This window comes from Suricata suricatta, chromosome 8 (assembly GCF_006229205.1).
Source record: "Suricata suricatta isolate VVHF042 chromosome 8, meerkat_22Aug2017_6uvM2_HiC, whole genome shotgun sequence".
NCBI classification, from domain to species: domain Eukaryota; kingdom Metazoa; phylum Chordata; class Mammalia; order Carnivora; family Herpestidae; genus Suricata; species Suricata suricatta.
This window is the reverse complement of record NC_043707.1, coordinates 106,906,702-106,928,822: the sequence shown is the minus strand read 5'-3', so window position 1 is coordinate 106,928,822 and position 22,121 is coordinate 106,906,702. Positions and strand designations below refer to the sequence as shown.

The 22,121-nt window shown below is 37.6% G+C and overlaps 1 protein-coding gene and 1 pseudogene across 1 annotated transcript in view; both read right to left on the bottom strand.

Moving 5' to 3' along the window:
* TESK2 (testis associated actin remodelling kinase 2) overlaps positions 1 to 22,121 on the bottom strand; it is a 100,782-nt gene that overhangs the window by 74,065 nt on the left and 4,596 nt on the right. The gene's annotated exons all lie outside the window — the stretch shown is intronic.
* Positions 6,381 to 8,530, bottom strand: LOC115299484 (annotated as a pseudogene).

Sequence of the window (22,121 nt, the reverse complement as noted above, 5' to 3'; positions counted from 1 at the left end):
ATTTCCTGTAACTCCCCCTTCCCAAACTCATAAAAGTCCTACCCCGCCTTTGTTCGGGGCTCACTTGCTCTCAGCATGGATCCACCACGCCTGTAAAGTCTGTGAGCCCGAGTTTAGGCCCCAGCGAGCCTAAACCCATAATAAAGCCCTCTGCCTTTGCAAAAAATAAATAAATAAATAAATAAAAATAAAAATTTTTAATTCAATCTGATAATCCTCCTTGAAGCTATAGTAACCAGGTGACATAGTACTAAGTAAGGAAATACAAGTGGGAATTGCTAGGTAGGGATTCGAGAAATGCTTCCCTGATGAAATTGCCCTTTATCCTTTTTATAGCCTGGAGTAAAGATGTAGTGCTTGCATCAAGAACAGTTACCTTGTAACCAAAAGGCTAAAAGCTTGCACACTAAAGACTAAGGAAGCTAGAAGCTTCGTTTGTTGAGGACTTCCTTAAGCAGCTACACAACTTATGCATTTCTCAAGATTTCTTGAGAAAATTTTGAATAAGCCACTGTGTTCAGGTTTCTGTAACATACTGCCAAAAACAATCCTAACTGATTTGCAAAAAAAGATTAAACATAAATGGGTTACAGTTCAACTAAAAATCCCATTATTAAAGTATAATAATAAAGATAAAAGCAAAAATTAATGAAATAGAAAATAAAGAAATAATTGAGAGATTCAACAAACCAAAAGCTGACAGGAATAGAAAAAACTAATAAACATATCCTCAGTGACTCTGGATCAAGAAAAAGTCTTTTAGGCGCACCTGGGTGGTTCAGTCAGTTGAGCATCTGACTTCAGCTCAGGTCCTCATCTCATGGTTTCTGAGTTTAAGCCCCGCATTGGGCCCTGTGCTGACAACTCAGCCTGGAGCCTGCTTCAGATTCTGTGTCCCTCTTTCTCTGCCCTCCTCTGTTCATGCTCACGCTCTTGCACTCGCGCTCACTCCTCTCTCTCAAAACTAAACATTAAAAAAAAAGAGAGAGAAAAAAACCATTTTATTGTCTGGCCCCTTGCCTATGCCTCTAGATTCATCAGAATTTTGCCATTCCTTTACATGCACCCACCAGACTTAAACCAAATCAAATTTCTCACCATTCCTAGAATATTACTCTGTGCCACCACACATGCTTTTCCTACTCCTTGAAATACCTTTTTCCCTTATTTGTCCACCAGACAAGCTCTATTTATAGTCTCCTTCAGGAAAACTAAAGGGTGACCTCCTCTAGGAAGCCTTCTCTGACCGCTTCACACAACATTTATACTGGTGCCCAGTATTATATTCCTTAGCACCCACGCATACTTTCACACTTAGCAAATATGTATTGAGCAAATTCCGGCTCTTGCTAAAGCTCTATTTTAGCAAGTACTGTGTTTTAAATATATTTCCTGTCTTCCACCCTAAGCAAAGGTGCCTTCCACCTTAGGGCACGATTTTATTCCTCTATCCCCAACACCTAGCTCAATGTCCTACACCTAATGAGCATTAACTAAATAATCTGCTGAGTAAATAAATGAATAAGAGCAAATAATTACATCTATCACATGCTAGAACAGAAGTAGGAGCAGAATGCTATGAGATCACAAAAAAAAGTAACCAACTCTCACTCCCATTGATGCAAAATAATACATTCTTTTAAAAAAAATTTTTTAATGTTTTTTTTTTTTTTTGAGAGAGAGAGAGACAGCACGATTAGGGGAGGGGCAGAGAGAGAGGGAGACACAGAATCTGAAGAGAGGCTCTAGGCTCTGAGCCAGCTGTCAGCACAGAGCCAGACACGGGGCTCAAACCCACGAACTGTGAGATCATGACCTGAGCCAAAGTCGAACACTTAACCAACTGAGCCACCCAGGCACCCTAAAATAATACACTCCAGAATCAGCTTTTTGCAGTATCTTTAACATGCCTTCACGTATCTCCTATCATTTACAGAAATACTTCTACGAGCTGGGTGAATGCAAGTTGTACAATACAACTTGTGTGCTTCTAGTTTTTGTTTTCCCAGCTGAATTATCAGTTAAAGTGAAGGATCTTGGCAGGCATTTCTGCACAGCAATATAAACACAGTAAAACTTGCTACCTGATAAATTATCACTTGTCACCTAGTGCTGAGCTTGGCCCACTGAGACATCTACAATATTCTGGACTAATTAGCCCAACTTCCCACACCAGCTCCCATATATTAAATGTACTGAATATGGCCAAAAGCTACAATCATATACTGCTGTGTGTGAACCTTAAGTACACATATGATACACAGTGCCTCCTTTAAAACACATCATTTCTCCTCCACCCCAGCCAAACACTGAACCTCCCCAGGAGAGCTCCCACTCTGAAACCCCCAGTATCTCAAAGAGGTTGCAAAACCAGATAAATGCAACAAGGAAAAACAAAAGGAAATTTAGCAAGAAGTAGTTTTGACAGACAATAAGAATATACAAAAAAAGACCATTATCAAGGTGCAAAGCCTAAATTGCCCTGGACTGCTATCACCCTCTTTCTCCACATTTTTCAATCCTAAACTCCTTTTATTTATTTTTTTTAATATAACACAATTTATTTTTTTAACATATGCAATTATTTTCCATCATTTACAATAGTTACAATGACACTCCAAACAGAAAAGCAAAGTAAAAAATCAAAACCCCCACTTCTATTTCATGTAATTAGACTTTTACAGAAATTAGAAGGTTAAGTAACAACTAGTTAATCTCCTAATTTCACAGCTATCTGAAGTGGCAATCCTCATATAGCAGCTTATCTATGATACATTCAAGATAAATGATACAATGTATTACTTGCCCATAAGCTAAAACACAGCCTGCTTAATACCTTTCCTTAAATTCCACCTCTATACTACAATATACTTGAGGTCCATGCAAAAAGTAGCTACCTTTTATATAGGAAATGGATGATTAAGTCTTTGGTGTTGTAAAAGCACTTCATTTAAACATAACCACCCCCACCACCAAAAAAAGAAGAGGAAAAAAAAAAAGTAAAGAAAATAATAAGGGAAAAACTCAAGACACACTTCCTAGGGGAAAAAAAACCAGCATGTAATTTCTGTCCTTGACGGAATGTATTAAATAAGCAAACAGAGTGGTGTAGTTTTTTATTGCATCTACATCTGAGAGTATATTTCTCTTTCCACATAGATAGATGGTAACTTAGCATTCTTGGACAACTTGGTTTTTTTTCCCCCCAGAATGATGCAGGTACTGTTTTATTTGGTTCTGACACTTAACATTATGGAAACAAAATCTGTTGTAAATACAATTTTTTCCCATGTTAGGTAAGTTGTTTGTTTGTTTTTTCTGACTAGAGAGTTAGAGAGATTATTTTTCTATCCTTGAAATTCTGAATTGCAAATAGCATATATCCAAATGTGTGTCTTCCTTGACTCTTCTCTACTTCTGAAATCTCAACTAAAGTATATTGTTCTTCTTGGATCGCTCCTCCCAAACTGAGCTCAGTGCTGGGTGTGGAGCTTGCTTTTGATTCTCTCTCCCTCTCCCACTGCCCTCCCCTACTCATTTTCTCTCTCTATCTCTCTAAAAAAAAAGTTGAACTAATTATCTTAACTCCTTTTAAAAGGGTGGTAGGTGGGGAGGGAAGTTTGTTTTCCTCTTTATACTCTCTTTTGTAAAATGTCTGTAATATGGTGTTAGCTCCTTGAATTTATGTTTGGTAGATCTGGCAGCTTACCTGATCTTTATGAACCCATCTCTGACTGCTACTTGTCTTTTTCCTTCTTCACACTGTCCCCATATAAAGATAGTTAAGCTTCCAGCCTTGCTGTTCTAGTGTCTCTATCCACTCTTTTCCTTGACTATTTCTAACACTGAAAACATTTTCTGATGCTTAAAAATGTGCTCAGGGGCGCCTGGGTGGCTCAGTTGGTTACGCGTCCAGCTTCAGCTCAAGTCACGATCTCACAGTTCATGGGTTCGAGCCCCGCTTTGGGCTCTGTGCTGACAGCTAGCTCAGAGCCTGGAGCCTGCTTCGGATTCTGTGTCTCCCTCTCTCTCTGCCCCTCCCCTGCTCGTGCTGTCTCTCTCTGTCTCTCAAAAATAAATAAAAAACATTTAAAAAAAATTTTTTAAATAAAAAATAAAAATGTGCTCAATTCCTTAAAAAAAAAGGTAAAAAAAAAAAAGTATTAAAAAAAATTTTTTTTTGAGAGAAGAGAGACACCGCGAGCAGGAGAGGGTCAGAGAGGGAGGGAGATACAGAATCTAAAGGAAACTCCAGGCTCTGAGCTAGCTGTCTGCACAGAGCCTGATGCAGGGCTCAAACCCATGAACCATGAGATCATGACCTGAGCCGAAGCAGGATGCTCAACTTACTGAGTCACCCAGGCTCCCCCCCCCAAAAAAAAGCATTTTAAAAAGCACTCAATTCCTATATAACACTGCTTTCATGCCAGAGCAATACTGTACAATGAAGAAGTTTCTCTACATTTGTTCTTCCTTAATCTCATTCTTGATACTGAAGGTTAGCTTAATTCTCTGACTATATGGGGCAATTTAATTCTGAAATGGCTGGTTTGACATAAGGGGACAAACATAGACAAACACACACACACACATCCACACCACCTTGCTCGCTGATGTTTTGGAGTTGGGGGCAGATTCGGATCACTCCCAGAACTCATTACTTTGTTCCTCCAAACAGCCTTGGTATAAACTCACACTGCAGTCAGAGCAATAACTCTAAAAACTAGTATTTCTGAAATGGCTAATGGGCTTTCTCCTAATCTTCACACTTAGGTAGAACATGAACTACCTCACATCATCCTCACTGTCTAGTTCTTACTCATCTTACAAAAGCTGCCTTATACACCTTCAAGACTATAGAACTAAACTCTTCTGACACAGTGACTACTAAAACATGCAGTCATTACATATTATAAGAAGAGGATCACATGTAATATTGATGAAAACACTTTTCATAGTGAGGTCTCAGAGAGGCAAATGGAAAAGCACAAATAGTCAGCTGAGCGTCAGACTCTTGATTTTGGATCCCAGTTTGTGGAATTGAGCCCTACATCAGCTTAAGATTCTCTCTCTCCCTCTGCCCTTCTTCCCCACTCATGCTCTCTCTGTCTCTCTCACTCTTGCTCTCTCTAAAATAAAAAGAAAAGCACAAACACAGCTATGAAATAAAATACAGACAATATGAAAAAAATCCTAGAGTTTCTATAGATTCAGGTGTGTCAATGATCACATTTAAAAGAGAAATGATTCACTGTCTTGCAGATTTCACACCGGTTGCAGTTTGAGAAACAAAAAAATTATAGGCAGTTGGGACACTAAGACCCCTGCAGCAACTCCAGCATTTTGAGACCAAGTATCTTACTTCTCAGACAAAGCAGATAAAACTACCAGAGAACACAAAAACTTTTCCTTCCCAAGCACAAAAATAAAACATCTTAGAACAAAATAACATTCACATACTAAAATGCTTCCCTTATTTTCTTTATACCACAACTGTTATTACTGCTACAGATTTAGAGTTTGCATGACAACTCCATGTGCACTAAATAATAAATGTATAACCATGAATGTGAATAAATCAATTTTTCAGTACCCAAGCAGATGGCAGATACCTGGCACTTTTCGTTTGTAAGTTTATTATTTCTTATAGCTTGGCATTTCCACATGGTGCTGTCAAATTTGGGAAAATATAAAGGGGAAGAAAGTAGGAACTTTGCCTTTTTTGTTGTTGTTGTTTTGAGAGAGAGAGCATGAGTGAGGAGGAGAAAGAGAAGAGAGAAAGAGAGAGAGAGAGAAGTAGGGCTCACCCAAAGCAGGGCTCATAGCTCATGTTTTACCCAAAGTGGAGCTCATGTTCATCAGAAGCAAGGCTCATGCTCACCCAAAGCAGGGCTCCTGCTCACCGAAAGTGGGACTGGAACTCACAAACTGTGAGATCATGAACCTGAGCCGAAGTCAGATGCTTAACAACTGAGTCACCTGGGCACCCAAGACCCTCTCTTATATAACTAGTTGTATACTTGCCACACAAACTGAATCAGGTTTAACTCTGTAAGAAAGTGTGTGTGTGTGTGTGTGTGTGTATGTATACATATATATACACACATACACACACACACGAGTGTATTCTAAAAATATAGCATAAATTTATAAAAATTAATAAAATAATCTTTAAAATTCTTCTTGTACACTGGATCAAAATTAGGTATAATATTCCATTCATCAATTACAGATAGAAATTCAAATCCTAGCTGTACCATTTACCTGTTGGCAAGACATTAAACATTTTTGAACTTCAGTTTCCTCATTTATTTATATATTTATTGTTATTCTTTTTTTCCAAGTTCCAAAAGTTTCTATTACATCCAGAGGGGAGGGGTTCAATCCTTTTTGGTTACAATTTTCCTCATTGCTGCCAGCACATTGCTCAGCTCCCTTCTCTTCCTCTTGGCACCAATGTGTGTCCCCACCCTTTTCTTGATGAACTCGAGGGTACTCTTGTCCTTGGAGACCTTGAGCAACTCCATGCCAGGCTGCTTATATGAGGCAAAGTCATACACCTCTCAGATCATGTACCACAGAAACCCGGAGTACTTGCTGAGGCGCCTGTGACAGCAGAGGTACCTCAGTTTGCTCATATTCTTAGGCACCCCGTGGCCGTTGTTTAGGACCCCCAGCCATAGGGTGGCACAGAGCTCGGGCTGCTGCTGCTTAATGGCTCCAGGGCACGGGCAGTTTCCTCATTTATAGAATGAAAGTGTAACTGCTTATACAATTATTGTGGTAATTTAAAAAGATCAGGGGTGCCTGGGTGTCTCAGTTGGGTAAGCATACAACTTCGGCTCAGGTCATGATCTCAGTTTTTGAGTTCGAGCCCCACATCAGGCTCTGTGCTGATAGCTCAGAGCCTGAAGCCTGCTTCAGATTCTGTGTCTCCCTCTCTCTCTGCCCTCCCCTGCTCATGCTCTGTCTCTCTGTCTCTCTCAAAAATAAACAAACATACATACATACATACATACATAAAGAAAAGATCATGTATATGAGTTCTTAACATAGTACTTAGCACAAAATTCAAAATCTTAACTGCATTTGTAATAGAAATAATAACTAGCCCTTCTATAGGGTATTTTATGTGCTAAACAGTATTCTAAGTACTTTATATAAATTAGCTCATTACATCTGCTCAATAACCCCATAAGATAGGTACTATCATTATCTCCATTTTGCAGATGAGGAAACTGAGGCACAGAAGTCAAGTAATTTGCCCAAGGTCAGAAAGCTTGTAAGTGGTAGAGCCAAGATTCAAATAGAATCAGTCTAGGGGTGCCTGCCTGGCTCAGTTGATGCAGCATGTGACTCTTAATCTCAGGGTTGTGAGTTGGAGCCTCATACTGGGTGTTGAAATTATTTTTTTTAAAGGCTTAAACAGAGGCAGTCTAACTCTCTCTCATGCTACTTATCAATGCATTCTTTTTTTTAATTCTTTTTTTATACGGAAGTATAATTGACATACAATGTTATATTAGTTTCAGGTATACAATTTGATTACCAAATTCTATATATTCTTATAACATATATGATTTTTTTCCATGCAACAAATACTTAGTGAGTACCCACTACTTGGCAGAGTCTGTGCCAAGTGCTAAAGACACAGAGATGAAAAACACAGGGAGGTCTGATCTAACAGAGAAAGGCAAACACGTAAAAAAAAATTATAAAATGTATTGCTCTGATAAAAGTCTATATAGGGTATACAGGAGGCACAAAGGAGGGAAGAGGCAATTATGCTATGAAAAATATGATAATGATAAGAAAAGAAGGCATTTGATATCATATAACCATCAAAAATGAAATCATATCTGGGTTGCTTGGGTGGCTCAGTTGAGTGACAGACTCTTGATTTTGGCTTGATCCTAGGGTTGTGTGATTGAGGCTCCTTGCTCAGCATGGAGCCTGCTTGGGATTCTCTTCTCTTCTCTATTCTACTCTTCTCTTCTTTCTCTCTCTCTCTCTCTCCCCCCTCCCCTGCTCCTTTCCCTAACCTGTGCTCTCTCTCTCTCAAAAAAAATAATAAAATTTAAAAAAATAAAATCACATCTAAAAATAGTGGGCCAACCTAAGATCATATTTGAACTGTTGTGCAAAAATGAAATTGAGAAAATAACATCAAAAATAACAAAAGCTACTATTTGTTCAATCGACAAGACATTGTACAAGGTGTCTATACATTTCATTTGATCCTTCCAACACTATAAGGTAGGCATTGTTATACAGGGTACAGTGAAAAGAACACAGACTTTGTGCTCATTCTAAGTTCAAATTTCTTCATCAAGTCTCTCTCACTCACTTATAACACAGAGTTACACACATACACACACTGGTACTCTTACCCTCTTACTACTTGTGTTCAGGCTCCTTTGCCAGATCTTCCTTCCTCTACTCAACACTTAAATGTCTGAATTCCTCAATGCTTGGTCCCAGGCCCTCTTCTGTCTGTTTATAGTCCCTGTATAATATCATTCATACCCATGGCTTCAGTTACTCTATGTCAATGCCTCTTAAATCTACATTTCCAAGCCAGATCTGTCTTCTGAACTCTATATTTTAACTGCTTGTAGAGGTTTCACATTCTAATCTAAATCTGAAATCATCAAATACATTCCTCCTTCAAATATCCAGCTCTTGTACTTGATATCATCTTTGATTCCCCCTTCCTCTCACCATCACATCCAACCATTCACCAAATGCTATAGTTAATACCTTCAAACTGTCTCTCAAATGTTATACAAGCATACTTAGGTTGGTAAATTAAAAAGCATGTTTAGGGGCACCTGGGTGGTTCAGCTAGTTAAGTGTCTGACTTCAGCTCAGGTCATGATCTCATGGTTGGTGAGTTTGAAACCTGCATCAGCCTCTCTGTTATCAGCATGGAACCTGCTTCAGACCCTCTGTCTCTCTCTCTCTGAACCTCCCAGCTCATGCTTTCTCTCTCAAAAATGAATAAATACTAGAAAAAAAATTTTATGTTTATTCTTGAGAGAGAAAGAGAAACAGAGCATGAGCAGGGGAGGGGCAGAGAGAGAGACACGCGCACACAAAATCGCAAGCAGGCTCCAGGCTCTGAGCTGTCAGCACAGAGCCCTACGCGGGGCTCGAACTCACAGATCTGCGAGTTCATAACCAGAGCCGAAGTTGGACGCTTAACCGACTGAGCCACCCAGGCATCCCTAAAATTTTTTTTAAAAACATGTCTAGTATTTCCAATCATTTCAGTCTACACCATTCCAACTAATACCATGTACACCTCTGCCACAAATCATATACTACATCTTTCACTTGGACCATTGACAAACTGAATCAATTCTTACCCTCTCCAACCCACTTGCTTAATTAAAAGCAAGTGCCTTAAAATAAAGTCTAAAATTCTTATCCTTGAGGACCTCTACAGATGATGAAGCCCTCAATAATAAACCCCTGCTTACCTCTACAACATTCATCTCTTACCAATCTCCCTGACCCTCTGCTGTAGTCATTCTAGACTTATTTCAGATCTTTAACTGCACCTCAGAATTCTCTCATCTAGACCTACAAATTGATTGTTCCTTCCTCTTGGAACATTCATCTCCCCAACCTATTCCTTCACTTGGCTAGTTCCTATTTACCCTTCAAGTCTCAACTTAAACCTCACTTTCTCAAAAAGAGAATCCTCCTGCTCCAAATTAAAAGATGGCTTTTTTTGTACTCCCATTGCAATCCATGTGTGGCAACAGACTCTAGATTGGCCCCATGATCCCTACCTCCTAGTGTCCATGCCATTGTGTGACTCTCTCCCCTTGAGCCTGGGCAGGATCTATGACTTACTTCCTAACCAATACAATAGGGCAAAGGTGATTTAAAATTTAAAACATTAAAAATGGATTAACTGTGGGGCACCTGGGTGGCTCAGTCAGTTGAGCATCCAACTTCAGCTCAGGTCATGATCTAGCAGTTGATGAGTTCAAGTCCCACATTGGGTTCACTGCCGTCAGCCTATCAGCACAGAAGCCACTTCAGATCCTCTGTCCCCCTCTTTCTGCCCCTCTCCTGCTTCAGCACTCCCAAAAAAATAAATTTAAAAAAAAAGGAAAAGAAAAATGAATTAACTGTGACCTAAATGTAATGATGTCACATAAGATAGTAACCCATCTTACTAGAAGACTCATTTGCTAGCTTCAAAGACTCAAGCTGCCATATGAAACATATCAAGCTGAAGCCCACAGTTCAACAGCCTGCAAGGAACTGAATGCTGCCACCAACTACATGAGCTTAGTAGAAAATCCTTCCCCAGTTGAGCCCCACATAAGATGGCAGCCCCAGATAACACCATTTTTTTAAGTTTTGATTTTTTTTTTATTAAAGTAATCTCTATACCCAATATAGGGCTTGAACTCAAGACCCTGAGATCAAAAGTCTTACCCTCTTCTGACTGAGCCTGTCAGGCTCTCCATCCAATGTGAACCTTCACTACAGCTTTGTGAGACCATGAAGCAGGGCACCCAACTAAGTCATGCCTGGACTCTTGAACCACAGAAAAAGATATAATAAATATATATTCTTTTTGACTATTGCACTCATGGTACTACTGCTAGGCAGCAATATATAACTAATATGCTATGCTTCTCTTTGTGTTGTAATCATCCTTGTAATTATTTAATATAAATATTTACCATTAGATTATAAATTCCACAATGGCAAGAATAACAAGTCTTAATCATCACTGTATCTCAGCACCTAGCACAATGCCTAGCATATAGAAGAACCACAATATAGTAAATGGGATGAATGGATGGATGCCTATTCTGTGTTGGGCACAGTGCTATACCCTGGTGAAACAAAGGTAAGTAAGACATAGTCCCTATCCTCATGGAGCTTAAAGCTAAGTGGGATGACAGACACTTTAAATAATCATTTCAACAGAATATGATAAAGGTAACAAGTTTATAGGAAGACAATGGGCATGTAACTGCAAGGATCCAGATATGGGAGAGGAGAAAACTTATATAGTCAAGATTTATGTTAAGGAGATGACATGATCTTGTTCACAGAAAATCCTAGGGGCACCTGGATGGCTCAATCAGTTAAGCATCCAACTCTTGGTTTTGGCTCAGGTCATGATCTCATAGTTTGTGGGTTTGAGTGCTCCATAGGGCTCCATGCTGATAATGCAGAGCCTGCTTGGGATTCTCTCCCTCTCTCTGTTCCTCCCTCACTTTCTCTTTCTCTTTCTCGCTCTTTCTCTCAAATAAACCTTAAAAAAGAAAATTCTAAAGTTCTAAAAAATAAGAGTTCAGCAAAGTTACAGGATACAAGACAAATCTAAAAATCAGTTGTGTTTTTACACTAGCAATAAACAATCTGAAAAATGAATTTAAGAAAACAATTTCCCTTACAATAAAACTGCTAGAAACTAATTTCTTTCCCTAGAACTCAGGGTTACTCAGGCATTCTTATAATACATAAAGTTCTCTTCTGAGGTGAAAAGAGTACCGCTCTGCCTATATTTTACCCTGTGGTATCTTCTACTGTCACTTTGGAGGACACCAACTGGCTTTGATCTTTCCCTAACTTGATCTCATGTCAACCTTCAAACACTTTCACTGTTGAAATTAAATGGTCCTCATTACATGAATATAAGAATCCTCCCAAACCAAAGATCAAAAACCTTCTTCTGGGATTTTTGTTGTTGTTGTTATTGTTCATCTCTTTTCACTGTAGTCATTTTTGCTTTAATAAAAAATTGTTTAAAGAAAGAGAAGAGAAGCACCTGGGTGGCTCAGCTGGTTAACCTTGACTCTTTGATTTTATCTCAGGTTGTGATCTCAGGGACTGTGAGTTCAAGTTCCATGTGAGGCTCTGCACTGACAGTGCACATGTATGCATATGTGTGCTCATGCTCTCTTCGGTCTTTCAAAATAAATAAAAATTTTTTAAAAAAGAAAGAAAAAAGGAAAAGAACACAATTCCATTTATAATAGCATCAAAACTTAAGAGCTAAAACTACAGAACTCTTAGAATAAAACATTGGGGGAAATCTTTCTGACTTTGATTTGACACCAAAAGCACAAGCAACAAAAGAAAAAAATAGATAAACTGAACTGTGTCAAAAGACACTATATAAATATGGGGATACCCAAACCAGAAGTTGGTAATGAACTGATCTACAAGTGTGGTTAGAGCAAAATCAACAGGAAGCGAATTTCCCTGACAGTAACTTATTGACTGCTCACTCTCTTGGTTAATATGGCATCATCTACATGGAGGATCTGAATTCACAAGGAGGAAAATCTTTCACTCTTCGTAGATGACATGACAGTCTATATGGAAAACCCAAAAGATCCCACCAAAAATCTGCTAGAATTGATCCATGAATTCACCAAAGTCACAGTATATAAAATCAATGCACAGAAATTGGTTGCATTCTAATACATCAATAATGAAGTGACAGAAAGAGAAATCAAGGAATCAATCCTGTTTACAATTGCACCAAAACCATAAAATACCTAGGAATAAATCTAACCAAAGAGATTAAACTCTATACACTGAAAACTACAGAAAGCCTATGAAATAAATTGAAGAAGACACCAAAAAAATGGGAAAATATTCTTTGCTCCTGGATTGGGAAAACAAATATTGTTAAAATGCCAATACTACCCAAAGCAATCTACATATTCAATGCAATCCCTATCAAAATAACACCAGCATTCTTCACAGAGCTAGAAGAAACAATCCTAAAATTTGTATGGAACCAGAAAAGACCCTAAATAGCCAAAGCAATCCTGAAAAAGAAAACCAAAACTTGAGGTATCACAATCCTGGACTTCAAGATGTATTACAAAGCTGTAATCATCCAGACAGTATGGTACTGGGGCACCTGGGTGGCTCAGTCAGTTAAGCATCTGACTTTGGCTCAGGTCATGATCTTGCGGTCCGTGGGTCCAAGCCCCACGTCAGGCTCAGAGCCTGGAGCCTGCTTCAGATTCTGTGTCTCCCTCTATCTCTGTTCCTCCCCCATTCATGCTTTGTCTCTCTATGTCTCTCAAAAATAAATAAAAAGTTAAAAAAAAAAAAAAAGACAGTATGGTACTGGCATAAGAACAGACATTCAGATCAGTAGAACAGAAATGGACCCACAAATGTATGGCCAACTAATCTTTAACAAAGCAGGAAAGAATATCCAATGGAATAAAGGCAATCTCTTCAGCAAATGGTGCTAGGAAAACTGTACAGTGACATGCAGAAAAATGAAACTGGACCACTTTCTTATACCATACACAAAAATAAACTCAAAATGGATGAAAGACCTAAAAATAAGACAGGAAGCCATCAAAATCCTAGAGAAAGCAGGCAAAAACCTCTTTGACGTTGGCTGCAACTTCTTACTCAACACATCTCTGGAGGCAAGGGAAACAAGAAAACTCCCCCTTCCACCACTATGGGTGGGCAGGACAGGACAGATTTACAGATGGGGGCTCCTAACAGAGAGACCAATGAAGTCTCTGGGGAATGATCAAACAAGCAAAAATGAACTATTGGGACCTCATCAAAATAAAAAGCTTCTGCACAGCAAAGGAAACAATCAGCAAAACTAAAAGGCAACCAACAGAATGGGAGAAGGTATTTGCAAGTGACATATCAGATAAAAGGTTAGTATGCAAAATCTATAATGAACTTATCAAACTTAACATCCAAAAACAAATAATCCAGTTAAGAAATGGACAAGACATGAAAAGGCACTTCTCCAAAGAAGACATCTAGGTGGCTGACACATGAAAAAACGCTCAACATCATTCATCATCAGGGAAATATAAATCAAAACCACAATGAGCTACCACCTCACACCGGTCAGAATGGCTAACATTAACAACTCATGCAAAAACAGATGCTGGCAAGGATGCAGAGAAAGAGGATCTCTTTTGCACTCCTGGTGGGAATGCAAACTGGTACAGCCACTCTGGAAAACAGTATGGAGGTTCCTCAAAAGATGAAAAATAGAACTACCCTATGACCCAGCAATTCCACTACTAGGTATTTATCCAAGGGATATAGGTGTGCTGTTTCGAAGGGGCACACAGACCCCAACGTTTATAGCAGCACTATCAACAATAGCCAAAGTAAGGAAAGAGCCCAAATGTCCATTGATGGATGAATGGATAAAGATGTGGTGTATGTATGTATGTATGTACATACATACACATGGAGTATTACTCAGCAATCAAAAAGGATGAAATCTTGCCATCTGCAACTACGTGGATAGAACTAGAGGGTATTATGCTAAGCAAACTTAGTCAGAGAAAGACAAGTATCATATGACTTCACTCATATGAGGACTTTAAGATACAAGACAGATGAACATAAGGGAACCAAAAATAACATAAAAACAGGGAGGGAGACAAAACATAAGAGACTCTTAAATATAGAGAACAAGCAGAAGGTTGCTGGAGGGTCTGTGGGAGGGTGGATGGGCTAAATGGGAAACGGTCATTAAGGAATATACTTGTTGGGATGAGCACTGGGTATTATACATAGGGGATAAATCACTGGAATCTACTCCTAAAATCGTTACACTATATGCTAACTTGGATAAATAAATAATTAATTAAAATTAAAAACAATTTTAAATTTTTTCTTAAAAATAAAAAGGATGAACTGACATATCTACCATGATTATTTTTGTAACCTGGACAGTTAATAAATGACTACTTTCTTTTTTTTTAATTTTATTTTTTTAATGTTTTCTTTATTTTTGATACAGAGAGAGACAGAGCATGAGAGGGGGAGGGGCAGAGAGAGAAGGAGACACAGAATCTGAAGCAGGCTCCAGGCTCTGAGGTAGCTGTCAGCACAGAGCCTGACGCGGGGCTCGAACCCACGAACGTGAGATCTGACCTGAGCTGAAGTCGGAGGTTTAACCAACTGAGCCACCCAGGTGCCCCTAAATGACTATTTTCAAACTGAAAAATAAAGGATACTGTATAATGAACTACAACTCAACAAAAAGAACTCAATTCAAAAATGTACAAAGAACATAAATAGACATTTTTCAAAAGAAGATATACAAATGACCAAAAAGCACATGGAAAAAATGTTCAATCTCACTAGTCATTAGGAAAACATAAATCAAAACTGTGATTGATGAGATACCTCACACCCACTAGGATGGTTATAATAATTTTTATAAAAAGAAAAGAAAAAGAAAATAACAAGTTTTGGCAAGATTATAGACAAACCAGATCCTTGTATGTTACTGGTGAGAATGCAAAATGATACAGCCAATGTGGAAAGCAGTTTTGTAGTATTTCCAAAAGTCAATCTTAGAATTACTTTATATCCCAATAATGCCACTTCTAGGTATATACTCAAAAGAAATGAAAACAAGTACTCAAGTACTTGTATATGAATGTTTATAGCTGCACTACTCACAACAGCCAAAAGATAGAAGCAATCTAAATGTTTGTCAACAGATGAAAGTGTAAACAAAATGTAGTGCTCTCCATACACTGAAATATTACTGACACATAAAAAGGAATGAAGTGGGGCGCCTGGGTGGCTCAGTTGGTTGAGTGCCCAACTTTGGCTCAGGTCATGATCTCACTACTTGTGAGTTCAAGTCCCATGTCCAACTCTGTACTGACAGACAGCTCAGAGCCTGGAGCGTGCTTCAGATTCTGTCTCTGTCTCTCTGCTCCTCCCCTGCTCGCACTCTATCTCTGTCTTTAATATAAAAAAATTTTTTTTTAATTTTTAAAGAAATGAAGTACTGATTAATATACTATAACATGTATCAAAGTTGAAAACATTATACTAAGTAAAAGGAATCAGTCATAAAGGCCACATATGATATGAGTCTAATTATGTGAAATGTCCAGAATAGGCAAATTCATTGAGACAGAAACTAAATTAGCAGTTGCCAAGGGCTAGGAGAAGGGAGAAATGGGTTGTTACTAATAACAAACACAGGTGTGTTATTTTAGGATGATAAAATAATTTTTATTTATTTTTTTAATGTTTATTTTTGAAAGAGAGAGAGAGAAAGTGAGCACATGAGCAAGGGAAGGGCAGAGAGAAAGACACAGAATTTGAAGCAGGCTCCAGGCTCTGTCAGCACAGAGCCATATGTGGCCCACTAGCCATGACATCATGACCTGAGCCAAAGTTGGACACTTAACTGACTGAGTCACCCAGGTATCCCGATAAAAATTGTTTTAGACAGTGATAATGGCTGCACAACCTTGTAAATTTACTAAAAAACACTGAAGTATACATTTTTAAAAGAATTTTACATATGTAAATTATTTCTTAGTAAAGAAATAATTTCTTTTTATTAAAAAGAAAAAAGTTACATTGATACTTTGTTCTGGAATGGGATTCCAGGTTTTATAGTTATCACAATACAGGTTAAAATACAGACTTATATCATGGAGTAATAAAAGGTGAATTATCTCAAAAGACTGAAACAATCCTTCCTAGAAAGTTTCCTTCCAATCATACTACCAAACAAAACAGGACTAGATTAAAAAGAAAGGAAGAACCTTCTCCTGTATCCCAACAGAAGCAATCTTAATTGGAAACATGGGTTGTCAGTCACTGCTGATTTTACATTTTTCTCTCTTACTCTATTAAATGTACACACAAACACTGTCACTTCCACTTCCACATGCTTCAGTCCTTCCCTAACATCCAAAATATTCCAAGTCATTTTCCTAGAAACAATAAAATTACCCTACTCTCTATTTCATGACTTCTTTAAATGAAAAAGTAAAGATTAACAATCAAAGGTGAATATTTGAAATTGACAAATATTATAAATTCAAATCCAACTTATTTTGTTCCAAAAAGTATATTTTTCCCAAATTAAATGAGAGGTTATAAAATGCTTTCAAATCCTCTAATCCTTTTAAGCCAGAGATTTATAACCTCAGCACTATTAACATTTAAGGTCAGATAATTCTGTGTTGCAGAACACTGTCCTGTGCATTGTTTTGTGACATCCCTGGCCCCTACCCACTAGATACCAGCAGCACCCACTAACTAATTGTGACAACCAAAAATAACTCCAGGCACTGTCAAATATCATGTTGGGGGCAAAAGTGCCCCCAGTTGAGAACCACTGCCCCAGTCCAAGTCCATCTGCTTTAATGATTTCCTCACAGCAGATTAGCTAAACTCATCATTAACCTTAAAAACAAATGCCTTGTGTGTGAAATACAGAACTGAATACACCTAAAAGAGAAGATTTTTTGGGTTTGAATAAATCCATTTCTGGAATTATTATAAAACCAATCTTTTATATACATTTTAATGTATTAAATATATTCCCAAACATACAGTATGGAAAATTAAAAAATACTGTGCTTCATTTCTAATGAATTCAGATTTTCTTCTACACATACCTTTCCCAGAATATAAAAAGTACCATGTTCTCTCTCTCTTTTTCTCTCCTCAAATCAATAATTATATAAGTATCAAAAGGGAACTTTATGTTCAAAACCTTCTACTTCCACCATGATAATCTGTATAACAATGACACATTAATTATAACTTAAAATACATGTTACCCAATAATAGTTTAACTTTTTGAGGTACTAAGAGATTTATTATCCATACAGACAGCTCAAGTTTAACCGATAAAATTATCAGGTTGGTTAATTTAAGAAATGTGCTATACCTCTGATAGTCACTGTCTAAAGAAGCCCAAGTTCCTTCCAAATCAACTGCTCAAACAGATGTTTTTACAACTATACAACTAAATAAGACTGCTAAAGAAGAGATAGTTTTTGAAAATAATTTTCAGTAAAGAAAACAAACTATTCCAATTGTAATACATGGGTCTACTGACCCACACAGTGTACAATAAACATCATGAGGACTTTGCTAGTCATGGTTTTTCATCCTTCATAAAATATAACCGAAAAGTCTGTTACTTATCTAAAGCCAGTCTTCAGAAATAAATGAATAATGCTATCAACTAAACATATAACATAACAAAGATCTATTTTTTTTTAATTTTTTTAAAAATGTTTTATTTATTTTTGATACAGAGAGAGACAGAGCATGAGAGGGGGAGGGGCAGAGAGAGAAGGAGACAGAGAGCCAGAAGCAGGCTCCAGGCTCTGAGTTAGCTGTCAGCACAGAGCCTGACACAGGGCTCGAACCCACCAACATGAGATCTGACCTGAGCTGAAGTCGGAGGCTTAGCCGACTGAGCCACCCAGGCACCCCACAAAGATCTATTTTTAAGGATGAATGACCAAAAGGTCCTAAATCCTAAAACTGAATTATTTTAAAGGAATACAAGTGAGTCACATAAATCTACATTCCTCAATATGAAGTCATCCATCAACCAGTCCTCCTTTTGCTATCTAAAGCAACTGAAAGTCCTTAAGTTATCTGCATAATTTGTATCTCGCACATCAGAAATCAAATATTTCCTTTTATTGCCAATGATACACTTTTTATTTAACCTGACCTTTAAAACTCTGTAGTCATCTGTACTTTGTAATAAAAGATAAAAACTAACCATATCCTAGCTGCATTATAGTTATCAGACCAGGGGTTGGCAAACTTTTTCTGTAAAGGGTCAGAGAGTAAATACTTTAGGCCTGAAGGACCATATGGTCTCTGTTACAACTATTCAAATCTGTTATTGCAGCACAAAAGCAACCATAAAACATACGCTGACAGGGGCGCCTGGGTGGCTCAGTCGGTTAAGCCTCCGACTTCGGCTCAGGTCAGATCTCACGTTCGTGGGTTCGAGCCCCGCGTCGGGCTCTGTGCTGACAGCTAGCTCAGAGCCTGGAGCCTGCTTCCAGTTCTGTGTCTCCTTCATTCTCTGCCCCTCCCCCTCTCATGCTCTGTCTCTCTTTGTATCAAAAATAAATAAAACATTTAAAAAAAAAAAAACAACATACGCTGACAAATAGGTATGGATGTGCTGCAATAAAACTTTATTTACAAAAAAAGTGGCAGGCTACAGTTTGTCAAACCCTGTCTCAGACTATTACATGCAGAATAAATAAACAGACCAATTACTCTCTTTCCCAATGATAATGTTCTCACCATAAAATTAATTACTGTCTAAAATATCATAAAAAATGTTAACTAGCTTTCTTCTATTTCAGAGTAGGTATTTATAGTAGGATGATGCTAGATCCTATTGCCTTAAATAAGGAATAAATGCCACCTATGAAAATCAAGTTCAGGCTTGAGATTTGTACCATACACGCTGTACGGAAAGCCTGAGCCAAGAAATCAAAATAAAGCCTTTAGGTTAATATCTAGAACCTATAGGACTCCAGCAGAGGCAAATGTGAGATCACTATATTAAGAACATCTACAACTTAGAACATAAGAACTCAGGGCACCTGGGTGGCTCAGTCGGTTGCAGATCTGCCTTCACCTCCGGTCATGATTTCGCAGTTCCTGAGTGTAAACCCTGCCTTAGGCTCTGTGCTGTTAGCTTAGAGCCTGCTTCAGATTCTATTTCTCCCTCTCTCTGTCCCTCCCCTACTCACAAGGTTTCTTTCTCAAAAATAAACATTAAAACACACACACACACACACACACACACACACACACATATATATATATATATATATATATATATATATATATATATATATATATATACTCAGAACTCCAAGGGAAGGGCACCCAGGTGGCTCAGTCAGTTAAATGTTTGACTCTGGATTTCAGCTCAGGTCATGATCTCATGGTTTATGAGTTCAAGCCCCATGTCTGGCTCTGTGCTGACAGCATGGAGCCTGCTTGGGATTCTCTCCCTGTCGCTGTCTACCCCTCCCCTGCTCATGCTCTCCCTCTCTCAAAATAAATAATAAACCTTTAAAAATAAATAAATAAATGCTTTAAAAAGAAGAAGAAGAATTCCAAGGGAAATCATCTCCCACTGAAAACATTCAATTAAAAAAAAAAACTATAAATCATAGGAGAAATGAAAACCCATGAAAAAGAACCAGCAAACCAAATAGTGCAGGCTCCATACTCCAAGAGTTGCGACTAATCTGGAAGTTACTTAAACAAACAAACAAAAAATTTAAGTCAAAATTTACTCATTTCTATGCAAGTATATTAGAAACTCTATAAGAAATAATAACTTTTTAGTAAAATATAATTTACCAGAGGGGAGGGGAGGGGAGGGGAGGGAACATTTAATTAATATTAAAATGTGGTTTTAATAGTCATGCTCCACTGACTTACCCAGCCAGGCACCCAATGAATAATTTTTTTATAACTTTTGAGTTTGTACTGTGTGCTTTTATTTATTTAAGTTTTTACTTATTTATTTTGAAAGAGCGAGAGAGAGAAAACAAGCAAGAAAGAGGCAGTGGGAGAGGGGGGTCAGAGGATCTGAAGTGGGCTCTGTGCTGACAGCAGAGAGCCTGATTCAGGGCTCGAATTTATGAACCGTGAAATCATGACCTGAGCCAAAGATAGGCACTTAAGTGACTGAGCCACCCAGGTACCCCTATACATGTGCTTTTAAAAACAAATTCAATTAAAATTAAACAAAATTAGATGTTCAAAGAAAATAATAGGATATTTGAAAACAAAAAAAAGGAACACATTTAAGAAAACCAAATAGAAATTCTAGAAAAGAAAATTATAGCAATTGAAATAAAAAATCTTGATGAATGTTTTAACGATAGAATCCAAATGAAAAGTGGGAAATAAGCGGAGAATCACCAACTCCCTTCTCCCCACAACCCCCCTGAAAAAATAGCATAAAAGACAAGGAAATAAAAAATATGAAAGAGAAAGTACCAGATATTAAACACAGCATAAGATAACAGATTTTGCATATAATGGAACCCTTGGAGACAGGAGAAAATAACAGAACTTCAAAAAGATAATACCCAACAATTTTGCAGAATTTAAGACAAATATGAGTTCTTAAACTGAAAGAGTATACTACATCCTGAGAAAAAATATAAATAAATCTACTCCAAGACCAGCATAGTGAAACTGCAGAATAACAACAAAAGATAACTCTATAAGAAAAGACTAAAAAGGAGTATCACACTAAGATTAATTTATTAACTATAATAGAAGAAAAGAAAAGAGTATTTTCAGACGTGAGGAAAGTAACAATTGTTTTAAATTCTACATTCATTAAATTACCATTTAAGAGTTTGTTTAATGTTAAGATAGAATTAATCATAATAAATATAAATAGATTACAATCTTTGTCTCTTTATGGACAAATTTAGTTTTGGATCCAAAAAAAAAAAAACCATTAAAAAAAAAAAAGAAAACAGAGCAGATTTAAAGAAAAATAGAGATGAAAAAGACATACTGGGAAAATAATAACCAAAGCCATAGGAAATGCATACAACAAGGAGAAGGTAGGCAAACTGGTATTAGGGAAAGTAAAAATCAAAGCTAATAGCATAAAAGGGAACAAAACCAGACAACTAATATTTATAAAACATACAATCCATCTATAGTGTATAATCTAATAATAATCATGAGCTTCTATTACTACCTACCTCACACATGGCCTAAAAATAAGTAATACACTGATAGAAACACAAGGAGAAATCTCTAAACATATTAATATTAATGAATCTTTTTACAAATTTTTAATATATTTTTAAGTTTATTTATTTTTGAGAAAAAGAGAGAGAAAGAACGAACACACATGCAGAGGAGGGGTAGAAAGATTGGGAGACAGAAGATCCAAAGTGACCTCTGCACTTAATGGCAGAGAGCTTGACGTGGGGCTTGAACTCATGAGCCATGAGATCATGGCCTGAGCTGAAGTTGGAAGCTTAACCAACTGAGCCACCCAAACACCCCCAGACCTTTTTCTAAAAATTTTTTAATGTTTTTTATTTATTTTTTAATAGTTTATTGTCAAATTGGTTTCCATATAATACCCAGTGCTTCTCCCCACAAGTGCCCACCACCATGACCATCATCCCCTCTCCCACCCCCTCCCCCTTTAGTCCATGGTTCATTTTCAGTATTCAGTAGTCTCCCTTGATCTGTGTCCCTCACTCTCCCCCACTCTCTTTCCCCCTTCCTCTCCCCATGGTCCCCTGCCAGGTCTCTCCTATTAGACCTAT